Below are 8,683 nucleotides of genomic sequence, written 5' to 3'. Positions count from 1 at the left end.
TGGCTATAGTTGGTGGTAATCGGAGAAAATGGGTCTTTGACGGAAAAAATGGAGGTGATGGGAATTTAAAAAGGTGGTGAATGTGGTAGATGGTGGCTGATTTGAGAATTGAAAGGGAAATCAAAGTGGGTTTCAAAATCTTTGTGGGTTTTGAAGATGAGAATGAGGCTGTGGCAAAGAAGATGGTGGTGGTTCTATAGAGAATAGAAGAAATGGGGCTAGAGATTTTGAAATGGGTTTCCCAGATCTGTTGGAGGAGATGAAGGTGTGAGATGGGTTTCAAGAGGTAAAAGAAATGACCGGATTCCGACGGACCACCGGAGGAGAATCCCGGCGAGCTCACCGGAGTCAAGGGAGGTCAGAGGTAAATGGGGTTTTGAAGTAAAATAGAAGAGGGTTTAAAAGGAAGATGGAGGTTGGAAATGAAGGGCGTGGTGTTGCATGATGGTGGTCGAATCTTGAGGAGGTGGAGATCGGCACCGGCGAGACGGGGAAGGAAATGAATCTGGGCCCAATAGAGATGGAGGTGGTGGTGGCGATGGTAGGGAAGATGGATAAGGTGATCGGAGCGTGGAAATCGAGGTCGAAATCAACCGGCGAGGATGCCGGAGAGTGGAACCCGAAACCCTCTCTGCCAGTTCTCCTCCTCCCTCTCTCGTTAATAGTAACTCATACCTAGGTGGTGTCTTCCTGGACAAAGAGGTATGAGGGAGATGGCCGAAACTAAACCCAAATCTCCTCCTAAACCCAAATCTCCCAAATAAAAAATCCAACCTGGACAGAAATGCCCTAACTTGATTCCCCCAAGGCCCCAACCCGATTCACAGAAATGCCTAGCAGAGGCCGGCGATGGAGACGAGGGTCGAGGGAGAGGCCGGAGTTGCAGACGAGGGTCTAGGGAGAGGCCGGAGTTGCAGACGAGGGTCTAGGGAGAGGCCGGAGTTGCAGACGAGGGTCTATGGAGGTTCATATACTCAGAAGCAGATCTGAAGAAGTCTCATCGCCAAACAGCAGATCTGAAGGAAGTCTCATCGCCCTATGGAGACCCTATTTTGTTTGCTTGTTTAGAAGCAAGACAAGCACTGATATGGTCCTGGGAAGAAAAGCTTACCGTATTTTCGCTTCCCACTCCTTCAACTATTAGCCTTGCAACATATAACTCGTTACAGATCTCAATTACAATTTCCATTGCCCTCTCCTTTAGCTCCTTCGTTGATTTGTTAAGCTTTTGGTATCGGTTCGACAAATATTTCCACTCATCCCAGCTAATTGTATTTTTCTTAATTTAGGTAGTAAAAACAGTAAAGCACCTCTCTCTCTCTCTCTCTCTCTCTCTCTCTCTCTCTCTCTCTCTCTCCCATCATGAGGCACTGCCACTATATACTCCTTTTGATCCGGACCGTCCATTTGGTAAATCATGGGTTGGATCTCCAACCGCCCAACAAGCACACGAATTGCATATCCAATACATCTTATCGTTAGTTGTTCATTGTGGACAATAAAAAACACAAATACGTATCAAGAAGGGATTTGCTAGGGACCATCGCAGAAGGCATTTTGAAGACCGGCTGTTGTACGAGAGAGCAGCCACATAGGGTCACTTTTCAAAAGATTTTGTCTTATTATCTGAGATGGCTGCTCTCATGCAATAGCCGGTCTTCAAAAAGGCTTTTGCGATGGTTCCTAGCAAATCCCATATTAGATTTTTTTCTAAATGACTAATTGTTTAGCCTTGAAAATGTACAGCAGACTTTAATCTATCAAATGGATGTTCCAGATCAATCAAAGATGAGGCCAATTGCACACTTGTAAGTTGGTGATTGTATTATAATGAGTTCGCATCCTGATGAAGCAATATATTCATCGCATGGTTGTTAGATACTGCACGCACACATTTTTCTAAGGAAAAATCTGACCAAATAGGAGTACATGAGGACTTGTATAATGATCCACATCATGTATTTGTTAGGCTTTGGCCTCAATTGAACATATATATCAATTGGATGGTTGGAAGTAGGGTTTTGACTTGTAACTTTGGTTGACCATGTCTACTCGACCCAAAAATATCAATTGATCTACCCAGCCCATGTCTACCAAAAAAACATACCATAGGTCGGGTTCGAAATCATGGGTCTTGGCTTGTGTTGGGTTCCAAATTGAAAAACCCGATTAATTTTTGGAATGGAATTAGTTTTTTTCTACTAGTAAAAAATGCACATGCACCGCACGTGCCACTAAGGGAAACAGAACAACTCTGAACGTTAGGGAAGATTAGGGAAGACCCACGGCGATAAGGAGCTAAAAGATCCACCACTTTAATCCCTGTTTCAAAGATAGATAATCTTGTATCTAACTAGATAAAAGTAGGAGCAGACCTATGAATAGGAGATGTTGTGCGAGTATCTACAGGACCTAAATTATCAACAGGTTCTCTAAGAACATTGAAAATTCGTCCGAGTGTAGCCCCACCGACTGGAACACTTAGAGGGGTTCCCGTGTCAATCACTTCCATTCCTCTCATTAGACCATCTGTAGCACTCATAGCTACAGCTCTAACTCGATTATTACCTAATAATTGTTGTACCTCACAAGTCACATTAATTTGTTGACCGACAATATCCCGACCCTTAACTACCAAAGCGTTGTAAATATTAGGCATCTTGCCTGGGAAAAAAACTACATCCAGTACCGGACCAATGATTTAGGCAATACACCCCAGGTTTTTTTCTTCAAGTGTGGAAACCCCAGGACCAGAATTAGTAGGATTGATTCTCATCATCATAATAATAATAATAATAATAATAATAATAATGAAATATGTCTATACCCTGGCTACTTTTATTGTTATGGTTTTTGAGCTCTTTCCAAAAGATGCTCCATCTCTGCTTCTGGGGTCTGGATTGCTTTCGGATCCTGATTGGGGGTTGTGCGATTTCCCCCACGACCGTTACGACGGTTAAACCGTTTGAGAGCCTTGCAAGCCTTTAGCATACTCGATCTCGCACAGATCAATTGCAAGGGAAATCTAGATTGAATAAAGGAAATCAATTCATGTGCCCCTCTTAGTCCCCTTGATAGGATAGAGATCAATTGTTTACTACTAGTTTTTTGCCCAGAAAGGTTCCCTCACTCAAATCAAAGAATCCAAGCCTGCATGAGATCTCCATGAAAAAATGAACTTCTGTAGGCACCGCGCTTTGTTTTAGATTGGATAGTTTTTTTCCTACTAGTAAAAAATGCACGTGCATGTGCCACTAAGGGATTTTACAATTTGTTTATTTCAAGACTACACATGTGCCACTAAGGTATTTTACAATTTGTTTATTTCAAGAATTGCGCACAAAACCTGCATTTGTAGAAAGTTTCAATACATTTTGCTAGCCAAGATCATTTATAACATGTATTCCAAGTTGGCTAATTTTCATTAATCAACATAGAACTCCAGGCGGTGAACTTTTTGGGAAGGCATAATATCTTTGTTTTCTATACAAAGCATTTTCCTACAATTATCAATAATACCATATGATTCTGCACAAATGAGGCAAACCAACAATACCAAAAGGATGATGTGCATGAAGTGGTTGGTGGTCCAATATCTGGTGGGGATGTTTATAATCTATCATCCGCTCCAGTTTATGCGATGTATCGTTGCCAAGATCACAGGCTAGCAGCTGGAGAAGGGCTAGCAAAACACCTAGAACAAGAGGAAGAGGAACCATTGACAAAATCACAGCAAAATCAACCTGAAAAAAGAATATATGCAGATCCAATCGGACTGTCGAATAGTTTGCTAGGAGACCATTTTTGGGTTGTAAACATCCAGTTAAAGAGAAGGAAAAGCATCTCACAGAATGATTGGTAGGGCTTAGAGTTTAATTTGTTGGTGGTTGCAACTTATTAGGGATAAACATACTTTGGTAGCAGCATAGCATTTAAAGTAAGACTTTAAATCCCTTCGGCAAGAACAAAGTCAAGAACAAAATATGATAAACATAAGAAATAGCCCCAGCTAGAACTATTATAACCATAGTTGTAAATTCCGTTTCGGTGGCCATTCCGTTTTGGCCACCGAAATGAAATTTCGGTGGGGCCAATGTGTTGAACAGTGCATTGACCAGTGCCTGACAAGATGAAAAAATTTTAGAGACCAAATTATGAAACTTTTTTACCGGACTTTTGGGTTTTAATAATGTTTGAAAATGATAGATTTTATGAATTTTTAAAATTAGAAAAATACCCCATCGCTTGGAAGTTAGGATTTTGACCCGACCCATTTTTTCGCATTTTGTACTAGAACTGGAAAGTTGACTTTTATCCTTTTAGATTTGGGTCCTGAAACTATTTTTAATAGATCCAAATGGGGGGTATTCCCTTATTTACATGTAAAGTCATTTAAGTGAATGACATTCACTTAAATGACTTTACATGTAAATACCAGGAATCTAGAAGAAGAAACATCAAGAAGCAGAAACAGGAATTCCGGACGAAACGGCACATTCCGGCTGTTTCGTCCAAGAAGTAGCTGTAAATACCAGGAAGCAGGAAGAAGAAACAGCAGGAAGCAGGAAGCAGAAACAGGAATGCCGAACGGAACAGCACATTCCGGCTATTTCGTCCAGGACGCAGAAACAGTAGGAAGCAGGAAGCAGAAACAAGGAGAAAACAGGATTTGGGGAATTCCGGACGAAACAGCACATTCCTGCTATTTCGTCCAAAATTCCAGATTCCGGTGGAATTCCTGCCGGAACAACCGGAATGGACCAGAATTCCGACCGGAACAGCATAAATGGCCATTCCGTTCTGAATTCCGGACCGGAACCGGAATTCCGGTTCATTCCGTGCGGAACGGAATGGAATTTATAACTATGATTATAACGCAAGTACGTATTTTGAGGTTTGGAGCATCTAGAAAGTATGTTGGTAGTTGCAGCTTAGAGATAAACAAGTACAAACTTTGGTAGCAACAGAGCAATTAAAATGACACATTATAAACAAGTATTCAGTAAAAGAAAACCAAAGAACATGATAACATTTGGACTCCCACATTGAAGGGTTTTGGAATGACATGTGTTTGGTAGATTTTGGAATTAGATGTGTTTGATAACCGATTTGCAAGCAGGACTCCCACATGTTGAAGGGTTTTGGAATTAGATGTGTTTGGTAGATTTTCGAATTAGATGTGTTTGATAACCGATTTGCAGGCAGGACTCCCACATTGAAGGGTTTTGGAATTAGATGAGTTTGGTAACCGATTTGCAGCCAGTAAAAAGACAAAATAACATTAAGCTTGTCCATCATTTGAAATGTTTTCAAAAAAATGAAAACTACCCAACCCAATTAGTTCTGATACCTTGACACCTTGACTTCATGTTTCCTGTGAGTATGAAATGAAAATATAACATACCAGGTAACATAACCAGGATACAATGGAGACCTCGCTTCTTAGAAGAGCTGCAACAAATACATCCCCTCAAACTTTGTAGCTCTTTTGTTGGATCCACAACCTGCCGCACATAATAGTCTCAACGATGCTAATATTCAAGAACTTCAGGAGTTCTTTTTCATCATCTAGAACCTCCTATAGCGTTCCAAAAAGCCAACCAGACAGAACAATGAGAAAGGTACAACAAGATGAAGGAACAGGCTTTACCAACTCATGTCAAGTCATGCAGACCACCCATTGATCCATTCTAACCTGTTGGGAAATGTCATCATAGCTGCCGAGGAATATGGGAGCCCGCTCAGAATTGCATTCTTTAGGAATGAAGTCAAGTGCCTACAAAAATGGAGGATAGTATTAGCTCATTATTGGGTCATTGTAATCAAGATCTACAACAAAAATTGTAATGATTCTCCAACTTGAAGTTACACTGAACACAATTGGATTCCCAAACTATTGATATATCCAAGTACCTTGATACTGAATATGTACAAGCTTTATGCATCTGAAATATGCAAGCACAAAATGAAAACAGAGAGTTGGGAATCTAATTAGCTACGTAAATGAAAGTTTGAGCTTTAAAATTGATGGAAGAGTACTTATGCTGAATGGATAACAGACCAAAGGATAACGAGCAACATGCAAAAAAAAAATAGGGTTTACGAATTAAGCTTATTTCTTTTTCAGTTTTTTATCACTTGAGCTACCTCCTTGAATGACTCCAAAACCCTCTGTTTTGTAGAAGAAATAGAAGTTCTAATTGTTAGAAACTCAAGAAGAAAATTTTGGTAAAATGAAGAGGATATGACACATAAACACTTTTTTTAATGGGACACAAAATGGGGCCTCTTTCCTACATACAAAGGCTTTGGAAACATGCCTAGGTCCCCAACAGTCACTATACCAATGGCTCCACTTTGAATCAAAAAATCAGTTTTGGACTCACAATTGGTTATCAAAATCCAAAACAGAAGGACCTAAAAAGTGACTGCATTTTCCTCATCCTGTCTTTTGTTTATGGTTTCCTGAAAATATAATCATTTTTCCAAAAAAGACTAACTAAAGGGGTCAGAAATAGTGGCAGTGGAAATATCATTTCTCATTAGCAAAGCAAGGTTCTTACAACTCTGAGAAAATGAATTTTCCACCTCATTTTGGATGTCTTTTCCTAAAATGGAATTATTTTTCTCCATAAGAATAAAACCAATTCCACTCTGAAAAATAGTTTGTCCCCTGAAAATATAAATGAATGAAGCCAAAAAAGGGAAATGACGTTTCACATTAATTCAGGATTTCAGCAGCATGAAGAAAAATAAAGAGAGATGGATACTTACATGATATCTCTATTCACATGCATACGTGCATCACAGATTAATCAATCAGTGTTTCTTGCATACTATAGCTTGTATAAGAATTAAAGGGCGTAAGAGGTTCGACAGTACATCTAACAATGGTGTCCCATTCTGCTATCCCAACAAAAATCCTGCTCAATCAAGAATAAATTCCCATAAATTAGTTACTTCAATTGGACAAAATAAATCAATCAGCATTAAACACTATAATCCTCCTAGAAATTCTACAGATTCTGAAAAGGTTTGTCTTAATATCATAACCACCAAAACGAATTTAATGGCAGAGGCAAATCACAAAATTCTATCAATAGGCTGATAAAAAGCAGTAAAAATTTCTCTTTTTGACATTGAACATGAGTAAATTTAAAATATTTATAGTAGCCGATCGAAACAACGAAAGGCTTTAGGATTGAGTTTTTCTGTTTGAGTGGCAAAATTTGCAACCTAGGCCTGGCAATCAGTAGGAGTTTAATATATATAGTTAGCATTCACAAACAAAAAAAAAGCATAACAATTTCCACAAAACATAGACACAAAACTATTTATTCACAAAGCTTTACCATTGAAAATAACTATTTATTCACAGTTACCTGAACCAATTTCTTGCTTCAAAGGAAAAGCTTCCTTAGATTTTTTCAACTTCTTTACATTCAGTGGAATCCTTACAAATGTTATAGCTTGCTAGCATAGATATTCATATATCAACTTCAGCCTTTGCATTACTATCACTCTGCACAAAACTGAGAAAGAGGCAAAAAATAGATTGATTAGTCAAATTTACAGTATGAAAATGTTGGGAGAAGCATGCAAGATGCTTGAGTAGTTAGCAACAATACCTCTGCCACCTTTGCAAGAGGTTTTTTAGAAGATTCAAACAATTTGCTTACAGATTTATTAGTTCATTGAGTATCAGACTTTTGACTACCAGTCATTTTCAACCCAGATTATTTTTTTAAATGCTTAGTGAAAGAAACTCCCATCTTTTCCAAGTGCTCTTGCTTCTCGGACCACTAATTTAAAATGAAAATTGTTATGTTCATTAACTAATAATAAGAAACCATAAATTTTATTTTCAGCTTGGTCTTGTTTCTTTCAGTAAAACAGAGATAGTCCATATAATTCTCAAAATCTCATCTAGTATTTAGTTGACTAAATCATTTAATTTAAGTTGCTATTGATTTCTTAGTAGGAAGGGGGGCTAATAGTATATTAAGGTTTTTTTATTCTCTCATCTCACATTTGAACAGAATGGAGAGAGAGAAACCATGAAACTATAATAACTTCCTATGGATTTCTTAGTAGGAAGGAGGGCCAATAGTAGATTAGGGTTTTTTATTCCCTGATCTCAAATTTCAACGGAATCAGATATAGGAGAGAGAAAACATAAAACTGTAATATCTCGCTATCAATTTCTCAACAGGAAGGAGGGCTAATAGTAGATTAGGGGTTTTTTATTCCATGATCTCAAATTTCAATGGAATCAGGCATAGGCGAAAACATAAAACTCTAAAAAAAATAGTTCTTCCTTTCTCTATAAGATGATTTTTTTTCAATGATCATTGAAAACCCAAATACAATATTGTCAGCTCATAACCCCCAAATTTTTTTAACTCTTTCTCTATAACAATTCACTACTAACTGTTTCTCCTCACTAAATCAGCTACTCAACAAATCCAAAAAAAGGAATCTGGAACTCATAGCGTACTTTGTAGTATTTCTTGAAGATCAAGTCATTTAGATCTTTTTTTTCCAAAGAGTGAAAAATTGTGTAAGGGGGATGTCGCTCCTCAATCCTTCAAAGCTACGCAATCCAGTCAAGGCAGACTCGACACAGAGAACCGCATCACTTAATGGAATCAGTCCATCGATATCCCATGCCCCCTTTGGTTGC

The 8,683-nt window shown here is 38.5% G+C and overlaps 1 long non-coding RNA gene across 7 annotated transcripts; it reads right to left on the bottom strand.

Moving 5' to 3' along the window:
• Positions 1–3,444: 3,444 nt before the first annotated feature.
• On the bottom strand, positions 3,445–7,649 carry LOC143865500 (uncharacterized). 7 transcript variants are annotated; one of them, XR_013241898.1, is made up of 5 exons: positions 6,775–7,649; positions 6,589–6,673; positions 5,696–5,776; positions 5,405–5,578; positions 3,445–3,694 (listed from the first exon to the last, which is right to left on the bottom strand). It is a non-coding gene; the product is annotated as an uncharacterized LOC143865500 (long non-coding RNA). The 7 variants fall into 7 exon arrangements; XR_013241896.1 differs by having other exon boundaries at positions 3,445–3,743; positions 6,775–7,642; XR_013241900.1 differs by lacking the exon at positions 6,589–6,673 and having other exon boundaries at positions 3,445–3,743; positions 6,775–7,554.
• Between the last annotated feature and the right edge of the window lie 1,034 nt (positions 7,650–8,683).

This window comes from Tasmannia lanceolata, unplaced genomic scaffold (genome assembly GCF_043159265.1).
Source record: "Tasmannia lanceolata isolate RefF3 unplaced genomic scaffold, GAP_Taslan_0.1 ptg000081l, whole genome shotgun sequence".
Classification (NCBI taxonomy): domain Eukaryota; kingdom Viridiplantae; phylum Streptophyta; class Magnoliopsida; order Canellales; family Winteraceae; genus Tasmannia; species Tasmannia lanceolata.
The sequence above is the reverse complement of the archived record's forward strand: the minus strand, read 5'-3'. Positions and strand labels throughout refer to the sequence as shown.